Here is a 22,177-nt window from a genome sequence, read left to right on the forward strand (position 1 = left end):
GGTGATAATGTGCCCGATCCATATCGGCAGACCTATTCAGTCTAATTCTATGCTTTGTGCTCTGAGATATGTCATGTTTTGTTATTTATTTTTATTTATTATATTTAAAATTCCCAATTACACTTCCTGAACCATTTGAAAAAAGGTTTGTCTGGGTTTATTTTTACATGTTTAGCCAATGTAGTCAACCTATTGTTTTTATCAGTTTCAGTTCCTTTATTGATTATTTTGTATTGGCTGTTCTACTCCTAATTCCACCAACTGAACAAATGAAAGTTGGTTTTACATGTTTGCCCAAACTTGTGAAGCTCTTTGTGTATTTAAATGTGCTGCACTAGTGTAGAGTTATCATATACACAGGGCTTAAAGTAAAAAAAAAAATCCTGAGCCTGAAACTTATAGTTATGATAGAAATTAACTATAGCGTTGCTATTGCCACAGTTTAATAAAAAGTGTCTTTGAATAGTGCAAACAATTGCTTCTAACAATACAATTAACAAGCTAAACACTCAAACTTAAATAAGACTTCAGTACATTTCAACTCAAAACAAAATGTAAAATGTCTGTGCCCTAAAGGTTTGCCTTACAGGCAAAAATCCCTCAACATTAAATAAGAGTCCTTTCAGTCAATGTTTTTGCAAGTAATTTAGAACATGCAACATTACCAACGAAATCAGTTTCTCAGCCTTTTTCTGGCCAGCACCCCCCTAGCCTTTTTCTAAGTCCCTCACCCCCCCACCAAAGAATTTGTAGGCTACTTTGCACTGACTATTATTTTATTATTACTATTACTATCACCATTGTAGATGTTTTGATTTTTATGCTTGTTTCTGTATTTATCATCAAGATAATTTCCCAGAGAATAAAAAAGCCATGGGAATAGAAATTATTTTCACAGGTGTTTATGAAAAATTTTATGAACAATCAACTTAAAATTTCTTGGCCAACAGCAGCCAATCAGAGTGCAAAAAATATTCTTGTTCTTTCTCATTTTCTAGTTGTTAAATATTCCACAAAATGACCATATAAAAGATGTACAACATGCCAGTTTAAACTTTGAACTATTTGCAAACCGACTGAGCTCTGCAACATTAAAACATGGATAGAACTGTAACTACATTAATCATAGCTCTTCTTCTCTTCAGTGTTTCTGACGGTTTCTGGTGGAGCAGCTCTGTGCTGCCTTCAGGAGAATGGGACATCAGAGTACCATCCATAAAAGTTCACCCACATGGCATTTATTGTGCAAACCAGAGCTTTCAGTGGAAAAACAAAAGATCCAGGTCCTTTAATGCCATAGAAATATGAGACAGAAACATGGATTATATCTTTATATTGACCTGTCAACTGATTTATAGATTAATAGTTTTACTGGACAGAAATTACAAAGAACAAATCTGGTTCTTAATCAAATCCTAATGAGTCAAATTGAAAGTGTCATGGAGTGTCATTTAGTTTCCTTTGACTCCTCTCTTGGTTTATTGCTATGTCCACTTTAGTTTCTTTCCTGTTGCTAGATTTATTTTATCATTTATTCACCATCAGTAATCTTCACTCATCACCTGCTGCGCCGCCTAATCATCATGTTTCACATCATGTGTTGATTTTTCACTGTTCAGCGTCAGATTCTCTGTTTTTATGCCATAATTCACATCTGGTTCGTCGCTCCGTTTTATGTCCCGCTTCTCCTGTTTCAGAGTTTTGCGCAATGTGCGCGTCTTTTTTTTTTTTACCCCCTAAGGTGCAGGGCGGTCGGGAAACGTATCGATGGGGAAAAGGCAGACTGGCATAAACCTTTTAAAACAACGGAAACAATTTCGGTATTCTGATTATTGAAATTTAAAAGTGTTGTGTTGTTCTATCACCCCCGTTTCATACCGGACCACTTACAGCTCCGGTGTTATCGCTATAAAATTAACGCTCTCTATCGTGGTATCACCATGGAGGGATTTCTTTATTTAAATGGGTTCATTTTTCAGAGGGATACAAAGTCAGGGTATCGTGATTTTAGTAATTACATGTTTATAAGAGCGATTTTCTGTTGTCCTTCCATGCAAGCGGGCAGCTTTCAAACGGAAATAAAACACTTTTTAATATAAGTTGCTGCTTTGACATGATCACAGAACTGCCAAAACATATGTACAAAAATACCAGACAAAGTGAATCACAGCAACGTCATCAGCCGGTGAAACGCTGAACTGATGCGGTGAAGCTACTAGTAGCAGGAGCGGAGCTACAAGCTACAAACACTGAATAGAAGAAGAAGAAGGAGAGCTGCCATCGATACCGTTGCAGCCAAGAATGATTTAATGTTACACAATACAGTTTTAGGAAGTTGCTCAAAGTCTAAACTGGTATTGTTGTGATTGTAAGGTGTAAAGTTTACCTTCAACCAAACGCCCCCCAAAGGAATCCCATTGCTTCCCTTTTGTAAAAATTTCCACCAGCTTCCCGTCTTGTCCCCTTTCCTTTGCCCAGCGCCACTTGTTTTTAATTCCTTTCTCAAGTAAACGTGTTTCTTTACCGGGTGAGACTAACTCCATCTTCTTTCATATTGCATTTGATTTAACTGAACGCATGCACTTCTTTTCTACAAAACGTTTTACAGTCATTGGTCAAGAACACGGGAGCTAGAATTCTGATTGGCAGACATCTTTGTCTATTATCTACAGTTTAGTTGAGGCGGGCCGTTTGGTCCAATGCTCGCTTTGCTTGGAAGTCTGGCCCCCAGACGCTGCACCAAGAACCACTGAAGGAAACAACACAAGAACATCTGAAGACTGTTTGCAACTTCCTTCTTCACCAAATGTGAACAAAAATGGAGTGGTGTCAGAGTCTAGAGTTTGTGGGATTTCCATTTCGTCTTTGGGAAAAAACAACGAGCCGTTTCTCCTGCTAGCGCTAAACTCGCACATTTAAACTCACCCTGCATTGTAGTTTACTTCCTTGCTTTTGAAAAGAATCAGCAGAAAAACCACAACAAGGATAATGTCCATCTTACAGTTAAGTAGTTAACAATAATTGAAAGCATTTGAGTGTTCTAGAGCGGCTCTTACAGTCGCTCTAGAACGACTGTAAGAGCGTTCTAGATTCAACAGAGAATCTGTTGAATTCAGATTCTCTGAATTCAACAGAGAATCTGTTGAATTCAGATTCTCTGAACTATACTTTTTAATATTTCTCATGTCTAATGCAGAAAAATGCTAAAAGTGTTTAGCATTTTGTCAAAATATTTTGACAAAATGCTAAACACTTTTTTCTCAAAGAATATTGAAAAAGATTTTTTTAGGTAAAATACTACAACAAACTTTTTTTTTTTTACTTTCAGCATTAAGTTATAACTTTTTTTTATTTAAGCTCAAGCACACATGAAACCCATTCCCTTCCCTGCTGCAGCACAGCATTTTTGAAGACAGAAACAAACACATATAGTATAAAAAAATATAATAGAAAAACCTTGTTTGGATAAAATCAATATTTTTTTTCATGGTTCATGACTTGCTAGAAGATAACTAAAAGCTAACTGGTGTACAAAAGCTGAATAAAATCCAGCACTAACCTCTGAAATCGGAGCGGTGCAGCTGTATCCAACTCCGACCAGCTTCTCCACGTCCTCCTCCTGTTCCCTCTCCATCCTCCCTCTACTCTCCCTCTTTAATGATCAGCTGCTGTGACGACTGCCAGGAATCTAAGTCTGTGATGGCTGACCTTCGTTTCGCCTCTTCCCTCCGTTTACGTGGAAGTGCTGGAGCGACTGCGCTCCCCCCGTCGCTGTTGGGTTTTGTTCATTGAGCGGAGGCCACGGCTCCATCTGTAGCTGCAGAACTGGCTCTGCTGATGCTAACACGTAGGAACAATCAGAATGTGACACCCGGCCCCGCTGATCTAGCGAGGCCCGAATGCAGGCTTAGTGGGGAACTAAAACAATCACTCGTTGTGTCGCTCTTTTACTTAAATGAACCGTAGTTGTTTGTTTCAAACTTTTTATGTCCGATTTATGGATTTTATAAGGTGGAAGTTGTTTAACCACAGAGATAAAACAGATTAAATATTTTTTTTAAAACCAGGTTGGATTAATTTTAAAGATTTCATATCTATCAGCCCAAACGCTGTGCAGTTATGGAGTGAATGAAAACAATTTCACATCCAGTCCGTTGCAGTTTTACGTTTTCAGCCTTGATGCTGCTTAGTGACAACTATTAAACGGTCGGGTGAACACAGAACTGATTGACCAGCTACTGACCTGCTGATAATCCATGCCTTTTGTTTTTGTTAACTAGACTGAAACATACCCAATTGTTATTTAATCTTTATTATAAAAAATAAGTTAAAATAACCTAATGAAATATTACTTGCCATGATGGTCTTTGTGGTTGACCACCAGTCAAATTTAAGCTGCTTTGCTCTTCAAGCTAACGTGGAAAGCACAAATGGACAAATGGAAGAGTTTCTGAGAAGAACGTGGCCGACTAAAACCAGAAGGTATTTGCTCAACAAATGTAATAATTATTGAATTACTAAAAAGTGAATAAAGCTGCCTTAAAGCTGCAGTGTGTAACTTCTACATAGAAAATGTTTTGAATATATTTGTTAAAAGTGTCAGCGTGTGTTGGCAGTGTAACATGAGAGATAATCTGCCTGTGCTTTCTTCCTGTGGTCCTGCTGCCATCTGCAGAAACACACCGCTCTCCGTCAGAAACACAGCTGCCAACTCGTCAGTAAAGAAAACGGCTATTGGCTGTCCTAAAAGTCGCCATGATCAAATTAGGTGATGGCATCATCACCTAATTTGCATATTCAGTCATGTGAAATCTGTGCAGAAGAGGAAAGGAAAAAAAATCAACAAAATGTGATTAAAAATACTCTAAACATTTACGACTACAAACAAATCTATATGAAATAATTTATTAATATAAACGTAGTCATGTATGCACATCAGCAGACAACAGTTAACTTTTGACCATTTTTTAAGAATATTTTTAGCAAGAACAAACTTTTTCCAATTTTAACTATGTTCATTGCTTTTGTTTTTTTTTCTTCAATTAATTATTTTTTAGTATTTTTTGTACATGCATGCACAACATTTGCATAGATGTATGTATTTATAGTAGCATTTATAGTTTTTATGTGTATTTCTGTAGCCAACAGCATTTTGTTGCCAAATTCACTGTTGTGTCTTTGTGCAACGACAATAAAGTAAGTCTGTCTTACTTTGAACAGAATTTTCTCCATAAATTGTAAAAACCTTGCATTCCTGTTATTGAACATCCTTATGGCCTCCAGATCCCTTCTCACCCATCCAGCATTTCATTTCATCTCTGGAAGCCTTTCTGAAAATGCGTTATTATTGAAAACGGGTAATAAACCTTGAGCTGGCTCAACTTATATCCCACTGCTCAGCTCTTCACAGCATCCCAAGGATGTGAGATTTAGTTGGTTTTAGAAATTCTTCTTGACCCTTTTTACTCACGCGGGAGGAAAAAGAGAAAGAAAAATAAACTGCATATAGACTATTGCTTTCCAAAAGCCGAGTCCATGTTCTAAAAACTTGGACAAAGAACAACTTTGTGGAAACTCGTTTGTTTAATGTAAGGACAAGAAATCTGAGCTCAAACGAGTGTTTAATGACCAATAAGGTATGGTTATTAACACTTTCAATTCTACTAACACAGAAAAAAAAACATATGTAGCCTCTTTAGCTAACAAGGCAAACACCACAGCGCTGCTTGGTGGTACTTTCCCTCTGAAGTCAGACTGAGAAACGCCAAACAATGCCCCACGCTAGAATGCTAACTCTACAACACTGATGCTAGAGGGCAACCTGAAAAGGGCAGTAAAGCTCCTGCAACTGCAACAGTGAAGTGGTAAACCCACTGGATGACATAAGCTAACACTGTCTGTGAAAAATATTAGCTTCATCGAAACTGAAAACTTTTCGTTCTATTGTGGTATGAATTAAGGAACTAAAACTGTATTTAGGTGACAGCTCAGGCGGCTACTAAACAGTGACACCACAGCCGTGTTACAAGCAACAATTTTTATGATTTATGCTCATTTTAGGTGGTTTTTGGCTTTGCGGAAAGAAATATGTAACACACTAAAGGGGAGATGAAAACACATTTGCCAAATAAGTTCCAACGTAGCGAACACTAGAATCCACTGGTGGGTTTGTGCTGTACCAGAGCTACGAAAAGTTTCTCAGTCCAAACCTCCACGGCTGAGGGGAGGACCATCAGCCTGGAGTGGCCACCTGGTGGTGCTCTGGGCTGGGGTGAGAGCAGTAATGGCTGTCTGTACCTTACCAGCGCCATGCACCTCGAAAGCATTTCCAAGCCTCCAGCTCAGAGGGAAGGACTGTCTTCATTTGTCTGAGATGTGTGCTCCATGCTGGTTTACACCCTCTATATCTACTTTATTTCAGCCATGGTACTTTTGCTAAATTTTAATAGTTTCCTCAAAACTTGAATGACAAAGGCATGAAAACACAACTAGTAGGGTTGCAAGATATTAGGGAAATCTTGCAATGGCGATAACATTGGTAGATATTGTGATAATAATATCAGGTCTGTTATATGTCTGGTTCCTTCTTTCCTTTCCTTCTAATTTGTGCTTCCTACTACATGTGACCTTTAGAAATTTGGGTGTGAGCTTTAGCTACTGTGAGACTGTCCTACTGGCTAAATATTGCATCAGTAAGTAAAATATAACTTCACAACTCATAAAATATATTAATCAACAATTACTGCTCTCCAAGCAGTCCTTTACGATATGGATATGAAAAGCAGTCAAAAAGATTGTGATTTTTGCCACTATTCAACAATGCTACACAGAACCGTTCTTGATTAAATCCCTAAATGACCAACTTCAACATTCAGAAAACCTGGGCAGAGAAATCGGAGCTTTATTTGACAGGAAACAGGGTTGATTGGAATTTTCCAACATTTTCTTCCTCACCCCATCCCTTCGGGAGCCCTTGCTGTGGATGACGACCTTGAGGAGAGCGTTCATCATCATGAGCTGGCGTTTAAAGGGGCAGTCTAGCCACGGGGGGGCCGTCACACTTGACTTTTACAAGGAGAGAACTTTCATCATCATGGAGACGGAGTTGAAGTACATTCAGCCTGATGGTGAATATGTGAGCGCCATTTCCCACTAACACTGTGGAATATGTTCATTTTGCATTGTGACTCATGATAGCTTTAGCATCACAGAATTTAATGTGCTACCACAACCATATGGAACCTTCAAGTAATTTTTTTTTGTTTTTGTACAACCTAGATATACGCTTACTTTAATAAGGTGCCTCTTGGTTAGGATAAAAACTGAAATCATAACAAAGTAAAAAAACAAAACAAACAAAAACTACATCATTTATATATTGATTCAACACTTCAAAAGGAAAAAAATCATGCTCAGTTAATATTTAATTTACATGAGCCACAGCCAAGTGTTTCTGCAAAACAGAACAGTTGATAACTGTTTAAGTAAAAAATATTTTGTGACATTAAGTAGCTCAAATATTGCGCCCAGTATATAGTGTGGTGTGTTTTACTCCTATTCTGCAAAAGCTTTTTCTCTGACAGCTACCTTTGCCTTCTGTATGTCACTGAAAATAACAGCCTCACATGGAGGAGGAAGGGCTACGTGTTGCTGTGGCAACATCAACCAGAGGGAAGACATAGGCTGTAAAGGATTTGAAAAGATCAAAGATGATGTTTAAAATGTGTCTGGATCTCTTTCTGAGGGAAAACGCCACAGTTTAATTCTACTTTCATCGCAGAGATCCATCCATCACACTGGTTTCTTCTCCTCTAATTCTGTCATGTTTACACAGTGAAGATCACATCTATATAATTATATTGTTGACATTTCAACTGTAGCAATCGTTCAATACAACGTCAGCTTTTACGAACAGAGCAAGCAAAAATATGAACCAATAAGTGCAGGTTATGGTTAGGATATGTAGCCCAAAACTGGACTTTCATTCATAAATCTGCGGAGAGTTAAGTTTTCCACATATATGTGAAATTTAAAGCAGCAAATAAGATCTTCTTATGAAGCATCCAGATAAATAACTGGATGCTTATCCAGTTATTTATCTGGATAAGCATCCAGATAAATGGATGCTTATCCATTTATCTGGATAGTCTAATGGACTATCTAATGACAGTCCATTAGATTGTCATATTTTGCAAATTATGCACCATTTCACTATGTGGAGGACTTGAGTCAATTTTATTTGCTTTAAATTCACTGTACAATGAAAAACATGACTGAGCAGATTTAGGAAACGATCATCTTTCCTATGACTCTCTGTTGGGGTTCATCGTCAGAGAACACTGCACCAGCGTACGGATCAAATGTTCAACATGAACAGCGACCATAACTCGGCTGTTCCTGTTGCGTGTTCGGTGAGACTGATGCGAGCGCACATGAACAAATTGTGTCTGTTTGAATCTCAAAGGGTCAATACGTGTTCTGGCAGGTGCTTGGCTCTGTATGTGCAAATGCAGCTAGATAAAGTTAATGTAGTTGAACAACAACGCTAATCACAGACACATCTTTATCATCCGGAGTATTCCTTGAATTCGCTTAAATAAATATCAACCAATCACAACCAGCAGATCAAAATACTGCAGCAGGGCCGGGCCAAGGTTTTATGGGGTCTTAGGCAGAATATGACTTAATGGCCCCTCTTCCTGTTAACATCACTACCACTATGTATTTGTGGGCAAACTAAACTCAAACACAAAGATTAAATTTATAGAATGAGAAGATTTTGTTTGTTGCAAAGTAAACTTACCAACTACTCAAAATAGTAAATTTAAGTGCTAAACAAATTTAATATTTTTTGTTTATCTGTGCTGAAATCATTAAATCAGATTTAATAACATTGTCATTCACAATAACCAAATGCTAAAATTCTACTTCGATGGTCTGTGTTGAAATTACAGCATTTATGGGGCCCCTGACAGTCTGGGGGTTAGGCTAGCATGTTAGCTTTGAAAAGTTGTGATTGAATAAACCAAAATGTTACTGAGCCACCTTCTTTTGACAGATCAGAACAAAGTGGAGATTCCTGGCCATGTTATGCGGCACAGCTTCCATGCATGGTGGTGGAGGGCTTATGTCAGGGTACTCAGTACCTCCCAGGCCCCTAAGATTTGTTGTACAAACTAAGGTATCATGGAGTCAAATGTGTCATTAGGAAATCAAAATTTATTTTTTTTTCCCCCATACTGATTGGAATGACTGACATCATATAGAAATGGATTAATTCAAGTTACTCAAGCTATTGAATCATGGGGTGTACTTAGTTTTTCACAAGCAGCTTTTCTGTTTCATCTTTGTTAAATCAATGACCAAGTTGTTGACTTCCAGAAGTATATCTGGAAAACTTTTGAATCTTAAGACTGGATCAGTTTCATTATGTGCTGATATCTAAACCACTATAGCTGGAGTGAATTTGGTCTTTTTTGGCATTAGAATATTTTCATTTCAGTTACTGACATCAGGGTTTGACATCTGTTTCAGCTCTGTATCGTAAAACGATTCAAATGACATTTAACTGCCAGCTAGAGATAAAAAGTAATGAAATAATAAATGAGAAAAAGATTGTTTTCATCTGTGAGCATAAAAAGCAAATAGAACCACATACTACATAGTCATTTCGTAGTCTGATGAAGAGTTTTTCCTGTTTCCAGTTTCCTCGTTGTTGTTATAAAACAGATAGAGATATATAAATACTTTATCACAAGGAAAATTCCATATATTCAACTAGCCCATAAAACATCAGCACAAAAAAATAAAAAATAAAAATAAAAACCCTACAAACATACATCCATTCTGAGATGGTTTTAATATTCCAAATTTCTATAGAGGAATGAATAACAGAGAGACTGTGTAATGAGTCAAATGACACACTCAGGTGCCTGCCAACAGGTGTACTAGCACCACTGGCCTCCTTAAAAACATTGGTTTAAATAACAGGTAATGTTTGTTAAAACAGATACAATCATGTTCAACTTCATGTTCATGTCAGGTTGGTATTCTTAGGGTTCATACACACCAATCCTGTTCGGACTTCAATTGAACTCCAGTATGTTTGCCTAGAAGGTCCGGTTTGTTTATGTAGGTGTGAATGCATAATAGCACTCTGATGCGGACCAAAAAAGTGAACTCTGACTTCTCCACTTGGAGGAAGCGGACCATAGCGCATAGCGTCGGTGGGAGAAATGGCTTGTGCTCTTTTGTCAGAGACAAAAGAGAAATCCTACAACCACTAAAATCTGATGCCACTCCATTTTAGTTTACATTCTGTGAAAAAGTAATTTGTGCTCAGTGTCTTCAGAGGTTTTTGTGTCATTTTCTTCAGTGGTTCTTGGTACAGCGCCACCACAAGTGAGAGAAGGGGTTTGGTTTGTTTGACACAGTGCAGTGTCAAAGCAAAGATTGTCATGGATTTTTTGGATCTCACAGAGATGTTCCCAAATCAGTTTTCCTCAAATTTAAGCAACACACTTTTTAATTTAACACATAAAAACTGTTCTGCCATGTCACAAATCTATATTCCGCAACCCCGTTTTTCCCAATGCACATGCAACACTTTACAGACTTAATTTTCTTATGTTCAAACCCACACAACATACATGGCAAGCCAAAATAAGAGAACAAAACTCACCATTACATCCTTCTTCACTTGCTCAGTTCTTCTGTGCCTCTTCTGCCACCTGTGAGGATTATTTGCATTTGAACTCCCAGAAAGATTCTTTGTGTCTCAATTGCAGCACAGAAACAGCTGGCGAAATGTTCAAGACCTTCTGCTGCTGCTTGGGGGCATTAGGTGTAAAAATAAGCTCACTGAAAGCCCCCTGTGTTTTTTGCCGGTGTATTTAGATAGCTTAGATAGTCCGGCTTATATGCTGGGAAACATGAAGTTATGTTTTCTCCAAGGCAGTACTCCACTTTTCTCCCTGGTCATATTTTTTTCTCCCCAAGGCAAATGGAAGACACCAGTGCTGCTTCTCTACTTTGCAGCTTGCACCTTGCTTGGATATTAACTCCTGTCTGTTGGATCAATTCCGTCAATGATTGTCGCCTTGAGTTTTCTGCACACAAATGTCTTCCAGAAAATAATAACTGAGGTATATAGCTTTCAGCCAGATTCAACAAGCGGACGATGAGAGGCTGAAGTAGCTATTGTCCGTCTTCCAGTTTGAATAATTTCCACTGGCCCAGGTTGATGAGTGTGGCTGCTTTGTAGCTTATATAGACGACAGGACGTTTGAGGTCTTAAGTCAATGCTCTTCATCAGCTTGAAGAGTTTAGAAGGTAAAGCAGGTTGTCTCTGGGTACAGTGCTTTAGTGGAGGAGGTAGGCATTGGGAGAAAAGACCTGAGTAAAACAGAGAAAACTTCTAGAGTCCTGTGAGATAGAGAGAACAAGAGTTTTCTCTGGGAAGATTGTGGGACGATCGTTGGAGGTAAAAAAGGTGCTACTGTCAGTTTTTAGTGTTTGCAGCTGCATTCGTCTGAGGATAAAGACTTGATAAACGCCTCTGCCTTTTGACAAGAACTGATTGGTTGTCTCAGGATGTCCACCTGTGGAAGATAAAACAAGGAAATAATCAGAAGAGCTTCAAAGAAACAGATGGGTTGTTTATGTAATTTTTAAGAGCATGGTAAGAGTTTGCAAGAGTTGTAGTGCTTATAGTACTCTAACCCCAATCTGCTACACCCTAACCTAACTTATTGTAAATATGGTCAATGAGATTCAAGTTAAAAACGTAGGAATACATCCCCTTGTCCAACAAATGGCAATAACATTAACACCAGCAAGATTCAAAAGAAGGAAATCCTTGCTATGACTGAAGCTTCGGTAGGCTAAAGAGTCTCCCAACATCTATTTTTTTTGACACCATCTAACTTTTGTATTCAGTCATTTTTGTATTCCTGCACCAGCAGGCAAAGTGCCATATTCAGAAGTCTCAAAACATGGCCTTGTAGTAATATGTATAAATTTCTATAATGATCTGAAACATCTGGTTGTGACAAAGAAGCAAGCAATTGAAATCATTACCATAACGTATACTTCCCTTTATCTTTAGGATAATCTTGTAAAAGGCTCACGGTAATCTCGGTAGTTCAAAGTGAAGCAACAGCAGGACTTTAGAAACGTGATACATAATGAAACACAAAACAGAATGCAAATATGCATTGTGTCAGGTAGAGAGCGTGCACATGTATAAAATGTCAAACAAATGTGAAGACTTTATTGTGGAATAGAAGCTGTCGGACTTGTTTAGCATGCAAAGTTGCTCTGGTGTAATCCTGTTATCACCCATCTGTACTTGAACACACAGAAGTAGATCCACAGATGTGGGGAACACACCCAAAGACTAAACTGCCCAGTTAATCTCCCTGCATCTCATCTCTAGACCGTTTCACACAGTGATTGCAATTCGTTGCAACTTCAGACAAGTTAAAACCAAATGCTGATGTATTTGGCTCCACCCATCTTCCCTCCCCCTACTGAAGAAAAGCAGTCCCACAGCATGATGCAGCCACAACCATGTTGCCCCGTAGATTTGTGCATAAGTAAAAACTCAATTTTGGTTTCATCCGACCAGAGCAGTCTCTGGTTGGCATGTCACCTACAAATGTTAACCTGGAGAATATGAACTTTAAAACAGCTTGTATCATCTTACAGTACCTGTAGCTCAGAGAACAGACTTTAAAATATTGTTGTGGTTATAAATCACTGAACGACTTAGCACCACAATACATTAAGGACATGTTGTCATTGTATCAACCTTCCAGACCTCTCAGGTCTTCTGGTTCTGGTTCTGCTCTACATCTCCAGAACCAGAACTAAATATGGAGAAGCAGCATTCAGCTTCTATGCACTACAAATCTGGAACAAACTTCCAGAAAACTGTAAAACAGCTGAAACACTGAACTTCTTTAAGCCTCTGATTCATAATAACTGGAACATTAATCAACAGACTTGATGTGACTTAATGATGGCATTTGACCAAACGTAATGTTTAATGCTTGTAATATGACTGATGACTGCATGATGTTTTTTATGATGTAAAGCACTTTGAACTGCCTTGCTAGTAAAACATGCTAAATATGACAACACTTTCAGAAATCTTCTCTCACACAAACCAGGAACAGCACCTAAATGTTAGACTCACCAAAACCAAACACCAGTGGCAAGTTTGTCGTCAACTTAAACTGCATCCAGTCAAATTTTAGCTGCTGCTGTTAGTGGAGCTTCTGAGGCACCAGCAGGGGTCCAGTCAACCAGAAAAATGAAACCACAAATGAAAATGACTCTCAGACTAATGCAATACAGGAAGCCAACTGGAGACATGAGAGTGAACGAGGGAAGTGTCGTTCCATGTAATATGCATCAGTCTGGAAGAAGGCGGCAGGACTTCCATTCCCTCCTACTTACACTGACAGAAGCAGTGCAGACTGAAACTGGAAGATACCGAGCTTAAACTAAAAGAACTGGTTGTTGTTGGCATCTGAATCTGACTGTTCTAAATATTAAGTAACAAAACACAGCTTTTATCATTGTGAGATTTTGATACATCAAAGAACAGAGCAGTGGAAAAAAAAGACTGAAGATGAATTAGAGATTACTAGTAGTTGTTGCTATTGGACAGAGCTGACAGGTATTTCAGCCACAAATTATAGTATGTAAAGATGATCACAAATATTATTTATACATTTTGACATGAAAAGAGAAAAATATTGCCAATTGTGATCTTAGGCACAACATACGCAAAAGAATAACAGCTGTCCTGTTACGAGTCAGCATTTTATTTGCAAAATGAGGAACAGAAAGAAAGAAATAGTTCCTTAAGTAAAATGAATGTAGGGTAAAATTATGCTGAAATTATTAAAAACAGAAAAAAACAAAACAATGAGCCATGGTCAGACATTAGAGAAACGGTGTCTAAGTAGTTCAGAAAATCAAAGGGGAAATTTTATTTGCACATAGACCCAGGTTGGTTTGGATAGATTTTTTGTTTAACAAATTAAATGAATCAAACATTTATACTGTTGAAAATGCTAAGCAAATAATTTATGAATTTATTCACATTGTATAATAAGATTAATTGGGAAAGTTTATATATATATATATATATATATATATATATATATATATATATGTGTGTGTGTGTGTGTGTGTGTGTGTGTGTGTGTGTGTGTGTGTGTGTGTGTGTGTGTGTGTGTATCTACTGCACATTTTGGCAGGATCAGTCCTCCATAACCTGGAAGGCTGTTGCATAATGACCAGCCACTCAGCCCAGATAACAAGAGACAGGAGAACAGAAAGTTGGCCAGATTGTCCAGGGACATAAAAACAGATGCATAACCATCAGATAAGAATATGAAGGATAGACAGAAAAAAAAGATAAAAGTTTTAGAAGGGCGAGCAATGAAGATTAAAAGTAGGTGGGTATTTTGTGTTTACAGATAAGACAAAAACCTGTTTATGGCTGTAAAGCGATTATTTAGATGTCTTAAACACTTTACTGTGTGCTGCCAACCACAGTAGACTTTCTGCTTTCTGTTATTTTATTATTATTATTATTATTATTATTATTATTATTTTTGCAAATGCAAAACCTCAGTGGAGGAACAAAAGGTGATCAAGAAGGTGAAGTTTAAATTATAGGCGGCTGAATCACAAGTCTAAGTCTTTGGATTTTTTCATACCTTATTTGTAAAATCATCTTTTTTAATTCTTAGTTGTAATTAAAGATGCAATCTTTGGGGGCTAAATAATCTACAATATGAAGTTGAAACCGGATATTTATGTACATTTAAAAAAGCCACAAATGTTTTCATCTTATTGTCATTAATTAAATCTGGTAAAATCATAGATTTCCTTAAAGTTTGGTTCAATTTCCTTTTAAATTGTGGAACTTGAGTCAGACGAGCTTCTCACAATAATTTGGTTTTATGATTGTGGCTAAGAAGACCTATTTTTGCCTGAACTCACTAATGTCACTTCCATATTTCCACATAACTTTCTTCCCTCATGATTCCATTCAGGTAGGTGCACCAGTCCCTCCTGCAGCAAAACTCCTACAAAGCCCGTTGCTTCCACACCGTACTTTGTTCCTGAGCTTCAAGCCTTCAAACTTACTAAGGAATGTTGGGCTCACTTAAAAAATTAATAGTAAATTTCCATTTCAGATTAAAGTTGAAATACAAAGAACAAGAAAATAAGATTTCAAGTACATTCTGATGTTGAAGAAAAAAAAGTTGAAATTCCATTTTGTGACTGAATTCCAAACATTGAGACTGAAGGTGATATATCATGAAGGATACTGACATTTTACTCATCTTTTCAACACTTTTCTCGTCATATTGACACTTTTGTTGATCTACGGTTTCTAGATTTGTGACTTCTTGTTTTTAAATCTTAAAACTGGTGAGCAACAAAAATTGACTTTTTTTCCCTCCAAGTGCCCCTGATACTTTGTCATGCAAAGCAGTGAATAAGTGTGAAGTTTTTTTGTTTTTTTTTGTAATAGAAATATCTGCACCACTTGTATTCAGGTCTCTTTGTTCTGATTATTCATGAAGACCAATCAATATCACCTTCCTTTAACTACACATTTATGTCCTACTTGGAGTCCTGTAGTCAGATATTGCGTGTAGCAGGGCCAGTTTCTTTTCAGCACGCTACATAATCAAGGAAAGCTAGAAGATTGCACTTCTATCAGGTTCTGATTAAAAGGAACGATTGTTTAAGAGTTAATTTGTCTCACCAAAGCTCTGGGGTTGTTATGAACAATGTATACTTTAAGTAACAGATAACAGTAACAAATGTGTAGACAGTGTTTGACAGATTGGGACAAAATTTACTGCAGGTTCTGCTGCACACTCTCCTGAACTGAAACCAAACTTTGATGGCTCACAGGAGGAAGAGAGAGAAGCTGCCAATGAGCTTCTGCAGGAGCTGAAGTAGCCGTGATGTCAGCAGCAGTAACACACATCTGTCAGACAGCGAATCGCTCAGGCTTCAAGGAGTGAGTGAGACTGAAAAAGCTGCTCAAGAGTCCAACTTGGTTTTATAATTTACAGCAGTCTAATCTTTATAACATCAGATTGAATTTCCTTCTTGATAAATAAACTGGATTTATTTATCAACCCTTCAATGTTTAAAACATTGAAGCGTCGACGAGGGTCAGCATAAAGGCTGGACAGGCAGTTTTTATAAAGTAATCATAAGTCTTTTTCTATACTTTCTCCCTTTACAACTGAAAACTTCAATATGTTTTTGAAGGTTTCTGTCATATAAAACCCCAATGACGTATATAGGAGTTTGTGGCTGTAACAAGAAAAAATGTAAACAATTTCAAAAGACATGAATGTAATATAAGTCAATGTTATAAGAGAATATAAGTTGTTTAAAAAAACAACTTACAGTGGTCTATTTTTATATTGGTCTACTATTTAAAAAAATTATAATAAAAAAAGTTATTTATTTGAAAACAATGTGGATAACTAATTTATTGTTATTTTTCATGTTAGTATTCTTATACATATGCCTGTCATGATAACACATTTTGCTGGACGATAAATTGTCCCAGTGTTATTTTGAGACTGTTTAACTATGACGTCTCTGTAAACAAAGCTGGACCAAAACACCAGACTGGAGAGCAGCTTTGGTAGAAAGAAAGAGAGAAAAGAAAAAAAAATAATAAATCATGCAAATTAATGCAGGCATATTATTGATGTGTTACTTATTTTAATTATCAAATCAACAACTGATTTATTATTTATTGCAACAAGCCTACTCATAAAATTACTACTTCATTCACCCAAGTCAATAGGCCAATAGTAATAGAATATAAGTCACTCTATAGACTGGCTGGTGTTTCTAATACAGACAGCTCTAACCCAACCAGGTCTGCACCTTATCGTTGCATCTATTTTCATCTTCACGACTTTTCGCCTCGGTGGCGGCGTGTTTATTTTAGCTCTCAGGCTTGTGTAATCACACTCCGTTTGTCTGGCACACAGAAGGAAACACTGATAAATAAAGCAGTTTGTGAAGGAGACAAAGAGACTGAACAGCACAGCTACTACTACTGCTGCTGAAGCAGAGCAGCTCTGTTACAACGCAGCTCGATAGTATCTGGAACCGTATCCAGGCCATTACACAGCAACGGCTAATTTAACTAGCTAGCCGGGATGCTGTTGAATTGAAAAACTAAAATAAAAATATGTCTATCAGCCTTCTGTGGCGTTTGCTAACGCTACAAACGAAATGAGGACAATTCATCAGATTAGAGTCTGTCTGCATGTGGATGAGGGAAGCAGACAGTGGGACCCGGGGGCCTCGACGCTCTGCGCTCTGCTTATGTAACATCACACACATATAGAAACATGCAGAGGCAGAGGGAGAGGGCAGCTTTTAGCCTCAGGGGAAAAGAGGGAGGGGGAGGACATGAGAGGTCATGTGTAGCTGCTGGCAGCTCGCAGGTTGGTCTACATGAGACAGCGTCACATGGACGCTACGTTTCCACGTGCGTACATCCGTTATTGATTCATTCAAGGCTCACTTTTAAATATGTTTCTGGTTAGTTCTGCATGGTAGAAACAATTATCTGCACTGTTTGGAACTTTTGCTCAGATAATATAATAAACACTGCTGCAGAATACCAAGTTATAATACCAAATCTAGGAGCTCTGAGATTTGGGGAAAAAAGATTGTTATCACAATAAATTAGGGATGGGCAATATGGGTTAGAAATAAAATCTATGATTTTTTTTTCATACCAGATCTAATTTTAATCAAATTTTTCTCACTTTCTTATATAAAAACAAAAATACAAATGACAGGAAATATTGTCACAAATATTTTTATTTCATTCATCCATTCTGAGAGTTGTACAACGGAGTATTAGTGCCGGGCTATGAGAATTTTTGTCAAACAATGAGGACAAAGTTGTAATATTGACAGAATAAAGATGTGATTTTACCATAAGAATGTCTTAAAATTAGAGAAAAAAATGTAGTCTAGTGAGAAAAAAGCTTGGAAAAGTTTTTTTTAAGGTATTGTTGTATTACAGATGCTTTTTTTGTTTCTTTTCACCATTAAAGACTGTCCTCACTTCCTTCTGTGAGTTTTAACATCTCAGACTAAATTCATACATCACTATGAGAGTCCATCCAACTGCAGGCATATTATTGATGTGTTACAGTGATTGTCCTAATATTTTTCCTAACATTGTGTTGGATATGCGAGTCAGCTCCCTGAGGTGTGCCGCTTTTAGGAGCTGTCCGGTGCTGAAGTGGACGTCAGTGGACCACGTAAAGTCACACTGAGAGTTTGCTTAAAGAAGTTTGAAATAGTTTAGAAAGTGATTTTTTTTTTCTTTTTCTGTGTGACTTAAATTAAAGGAGAATCAGTTGATGGTCTTATTGACTCCACAGCAGTTTGTATAAAGTTTTCATGTTTTATAGCAGACTCTGGTGAATGAGGGTCTGCTCCCATAAAACAGCATCCAGACATCATGCATCAGTGAAGCTATTCAAGACTAAAATAGCATCTCAATGGTAAACATTAAGAACATCACATAAAAAATACAGAGTTTCACTGATAGATCAGCATCAATTTTCTTAACTATGAAAGTGGTCCTTGTTCCAGCAACATCGCTGTCTTCCTGAGCCTGCTGGGAGACGTGCTGACGGATGAAATGTGGTGTGACAGCAGACCAGGCAAGATGCACGCTAACATCCTGCTAAGACCCTGCTAACATCCTGCTACAGACAGCTCCAACACACCAAGATCCAGGTATTGTGTCGACATTGTGTGTACAATGTGTGTGCAGAGTGAAACAGGAACTTTTATGGATTCCAGCTCAACAGTCACTATTAAAACTACACAACCCAATACGAGTTACATTCCTTTAAAGCTCCACAGCCTGAATATAAGCAAGTGTAAAACTACATCAGCGAAACCTGCAGGCACAATATCTGTTGTATCTAAGCAAAGGCATCAGTTTTTTTTTACAGTTAATGCTTCTTTGTCACACTTAAATGTTTCAGAAGAAACAAAACTTCACATTTCATAGCTCCAATCTTCATCATCCAGGTCCTTAAGAGCAAAACAGGCCCAGATCATTACTCTACCACCACTCTATTCTCATAAATTATGTATACAGCTCAGAATCAAAAATGAAGTTTCCAAAAAAAAAAAGCGATCAAAAACAATGTGATTTAACAATGTGAGTTTATGTAGTAGACATCCATCAGACCATTTTCTTGCACAAGGGTGTAAGAAAAAGGATGGAGAGGTGCTGGTGCCTCTCCAGCTAATGTTCCGGGTGAGAAGCAGGGTCACCCTGGACAGGTTGCCAGTCTGTCACAGGTCAACACAGAGACAGACAGAACAAACAACCATGTGCACACACATTCACACCTAGGGACAACTTAGACAGACCAACCTGACAGTCATGTTTTTGGACTGTGGGAGGAAACCAGAGTACCCAGAGAAAACCCACGGATGCACAGGGAGAACATGCAAACTCCACGCTGAAAGACTGGGGCTGGGAATTGAACCCAGAACCTTCTTGCGGCAAGGCAACCACTCTACCAACTGCGCCACTGTGCAGCCCTGTGTTGTAGACATGGAATTTTGTTGTGATATTTGTGGTGCTATTGTGATAATGACAGATTGTGATTAAAAATATTTTTTAACTAATAAATAGTCTTTTAGGACAGTGATGCATGGCACAGCATTCACAGTGCCGCAAGCACAAATATTGTTCTCGAAAAACAATCTAATCTGAAATGTACGACTGCATTTTAGGGGCATGATAGACAGAAAAGAAAAGGGGAGGAGTAAATTTCCGTTAAATATCTCTGATTAAAATTTATGTCAGTCCTCAATGTACAATGGCTTCGATAAGCTATTGTAGAAATAAGCTTCTTCCTTCTTCAAAACTTCTTACTTTAAAAAAAGAACGATTTATATCATTAAGCTGAACACAATCATGACATTTAATCATATCTTCTAATTAGCTAATACATATGTTTGTTGATGCCCTTATTTAACAAAATGTAGAGAAAATAGCAAACATTTTTATAGGAACAAATTCTTACAACTAGCATAGCATGCCGTTTGGTTGTTGATATCACTGTGGTCAGGCACCACAACCACCCACAGATACCTGAAAGTCACAATTACTTGAGCTCTCAAAACACATAGAACTGCCTATTTCAATAGTTCAAATGCCAAATATGCACTAATATGTGATAGAAACTGTCTTGACAAGACAGTTTCTTCTATTTGGTAGATTAACTTCTACCACATAGAAGTTAATAATTTACAATCCTCCTTATCTCTGCTCTTAGGGGTAAAGCTAATTAATGACTAGTGATAATGAATGGCACTCCTCGATTGGTTGCTTTGCAAACGCCAGCTAATAGCACATCTGTTAATGTTGCAACTAAATATTTCCAGCTTCTCAAACTGCATTCTTACAGACTGGGCGGAATCCATAATTAGGAAATTTAATAAAATGGAGTTATGTTCTACAGACAAGTTTCTTTGTCGTTATTAAATGTGCTATTCTCAATCTTTCAAGTATAAACGATAATAAAATATTCCAAGGTAGAATATTTTTTTATATTAACCACCCAGGCAGCAGTGAGGTGGTCAGCAAACTAATAGAGGTGGACATCCCGCCCCCTCTCTTCCCCCCTTGGTATCGCCGCGGCTCTGAAACAGAAACGTTCCCTATTGAGTCTCCAGTAGCTTTTCAAGAGCAACCAGTTGGATGTGTAGGAGCTGAACTACGTGAGCTCTTGCTACATAGACGAAAGCCCACGAGTGCGAACAGAACACCCAGAAACATCCGCATTCCTCCCGGTCTATATGCTGGCACCGTGCCCCTAACGTCACTGCCCTGACCCATTAACGGAGAATGTAGGTTAGCAAGTTTGTGGCTCCGGCTGTCAGGTAATGCAGCATAATGACAGACACAAAAGTCTCGACAGAGGTTAAAGTGAACGTTGACGTTTCATAGAAAGCCGACATAGTCCGCGTTAATCTGCGGGCAGAAGTACAGTGAGCAGGCCGGGGGGTTGACGTGAAGACACCACTCACCTTGCACCACCGTGACTGACTGCGAGGCGCCTCTGTCTCTTTCTCCGGGTCACTTTGTAGCGCTGTAGTCCACTCCGGATAGAAAAGCACCTCCAGCAGAGTCGACATAAAACATGTCACCGGGAGCGGCAAATTAAAGAAAAGAGAAACAAATGAACGCTACAGTGTAATTCCGGTCAGCTTCAGCCGGTTCGCCTGAAGCTCCTGGGGGAGACTGCTTCCTCTTTCAACGCGCTGTCAAGAGCGAAAACAGGCGACAGCAGCGACCTGCCACCCCGGGACTGCCAGAATTTCACGGTCACGGTGTACGTGGGGGAGGAAACTCCACGGTGTTGTTGACTAGTTCGCCGCGCTCGGGTCCTGTCCCGTGTCTGTACAGCGCTGGTGAATGCGGGTCAGCTGGAAGCGGGGATGATGCCTGACTAGGCTCTGCAGCACCCTCTACTGGCAAGACTGGAACACTGCCGCCATGGGGGTTACATAATAAACAGTCAAGCCAAACAAGCTCTTTTCATGACATTCAACTCTACAGTTAGTATGCTAATGACCTTCTGTGTTTAACGTCAAAAGTGACCACAGTGGATAAACTACCATTTATTCCACTGATTGGTTTGTTGGAAGGCGAACTAAAATATATTAAAACTATATCTGAATATAACTTTTGAATCAGAATCAGCTTTATTAGACAAGATTGTGTCTTGTTTAGACAAGCGATTCGCCTCCTGTTTCAAGCAATCACAGCGTATAGAGATTAAGTGTCAATATATAAACTGTAGAGGAAATAAAATAAAGGATAAAATTAACAATGTATAAAGAAAAAAGGCATGTTGTGTTAGTGGCTTTAAGCAATCTTTTCTGGGTTTTGGTATTGGTACTACTGCAGTCTCTATCCAGCTTAACATTTCACATTTCCATACTTTATTATACAAATCAAATAAGATTAACTTTGATATTCACTAAGTTCACTTATCACTATATAACATTTGACTTTCCTCAAGTAAGGTCTTTACATTACCTTGTTCTTGTTTTA

At 38.1% G+C, this 22,177-nt stretch overlaps 1 long non-coding RNA gene across 1 annotated transcript in view; it reads right to left on the bottom strand.

Moving 5' to 3' along the window:
- LOC106956276 (uncharacterized) overlaps positions 1 to 21,614 on the bottom strand; it is a 37,852-nt gene extending 16,238 nt beyond the window's left edge. Inside the window, exons 1-2 of the long non-coding RNA XR_001426743.1 lie at positions 21,148 to 21,614; positions 10,682 to 11,600 (exon numbers count right to left, since the gene is read on the bottom strand). This is a non-coding gene — a long non-coding RNA (uncharacterized LOC106956276). The remainder of the gene's footprint in view (positions 1 to 10,681; positions 11,601 to 21,147) is intronic.
- Positions 21,615 to 22,177: the final 563 nt, after the last annotated feature.

The sequence above is a fragment of the Poecilia latipinna genome, unplaced genomic scaffold (assembly GCF_001443285.1).
Source record: "Poecilia latipinna isolate Pla-1442-1.1 unplaced genomic scaffold, P_latipinna-1.0 Scaffold803, whole genome shotgun sequence".
Classification (NCBI taxonomy): Eukaryota; Metazoa; Chordata; class Actinopteri; order Cyprinodontiformes; family Poeciliidae; genus Poecilia; species Poecilia latipinna.